A 1,335-nucleotide genomic window follows, 5' to 3' on the forward strand; every position below is an offset into this window, starting at 1 on the left:
CTTACAGTTTCAGAAGTTCATTTCATGATCATCATGGTGAAAGCATGGCGGTGTGCAGGCAGATGCTCACTGAGAGTCCGACATCTTGTGGGCCATGTTCTTTCTTTCCCCACCCCCCACACACCTCAAGTCCTTTCCTGCCTTTCACATGCTTTTTTGTTTGGTATTTTGCCTCATTTGCTTCTTATTGCTGGGGTACATGGGCACTTTTTCCTAACCTGTACCTGTTGTTTAGCCGGATGATTTCATCCATTATCCAGGGCAGCTTTCCCACCCAGATTCTGAGAATGCCGAGCACATCTCCAGGGCAACCTCCTCTTGAGCTCGTGCGTTCACATCGCCAACAGCCATGGGCTTGAGCTTTCTCTGTTGTTTGTTGTGTTTTCTGTCTCCTCCCCTAAAGGACACAGTCAATCTGGCAAAGGAAGATAATAACTGATCACTGCCTTCTTGCTGGGCGTCTGCACACCTTTGCCAGTCTTAGCCCCTTCGAATGCCCCTTCCTGCCATCTCTTTTGCTGCCCTATTTACCTGCTGGTGGTAAGTCAACTGCTTTGTCAAACTGCCCCAGCTACCACGGCTGTTATGACTGACTAGGGTCACAGCTGGCCCTTGGCACAATCTGAACCTTCTTTATTCTACTCACTGTTCTGTTTGTCCCATTTCTTGTCACTGTGTCCAGACTGACAGCGATTTATCCATCATGCAAGAGCTAAGCAATCAGCTACTCTTTCTCTATCTCTTCCTTGGTTTCAGCAAGAGTCCAACTTGCAGCATCACCGATTGCTAACTGAGGTAAAAAGAAAGGCAGCAGGAGTACCGTGGGAATTGTGCCAGAAGTAAAATACATTCGGGAGTTTTCGGGTTTTTTTTTTGCTCTGTAAGATGGCCTATGGTGTCTCGTGTCCCTTTCTCTTCATCACTGAGTCTGTGTTATCTGACTGTAGCAGATCCTGGTGGCTGCCTGACTCTACTCGTTACTTTTGCATAACAGCGACCAAAATAAAACAACCTATCCCAAGGGAAGATTTGGTTCTGCTCACTTTGTTTCAGAGGGTCCAGTTCATGGTTGCTCAGTCCCAAGCACTTGGACAAAACATCATGGCAGTGGGCACATGTGGCAGAGGAGGCTCTTTTGCTCATGTCAGAAGACGGTGAGGAGGAGAGTCGGGACCAGGCATAACCTTCAAAGCCACACTCCTCAGTGATCTACTTCTTGCTTCTAGAACCTCCCAAGATAGGAACTGCAGCTTGGAGCCAAGCGTTCAACAGATGAGCCTGCGGACACTTCATATCCAAATGACGATGCTGGCCAGTAGCTTTTTTTCTTTCTTT

Source organism: Microtus ochrogaster, chromosome 19 (assembly GCF_000317375.1).
Source record: "Microtus ochrogaster isolate Prairie Vole_2 chromosome 19, MicOch1.0, whole genome shotgun sequence".
In the NCBI taxonomy this organism is placed as follows: domain Eukaryota; kingdom Metazoa; phylum Chordata; class Mammalia; order Rodentia; family Cricetidae; genus Microtus; species Microtus ochrogaster.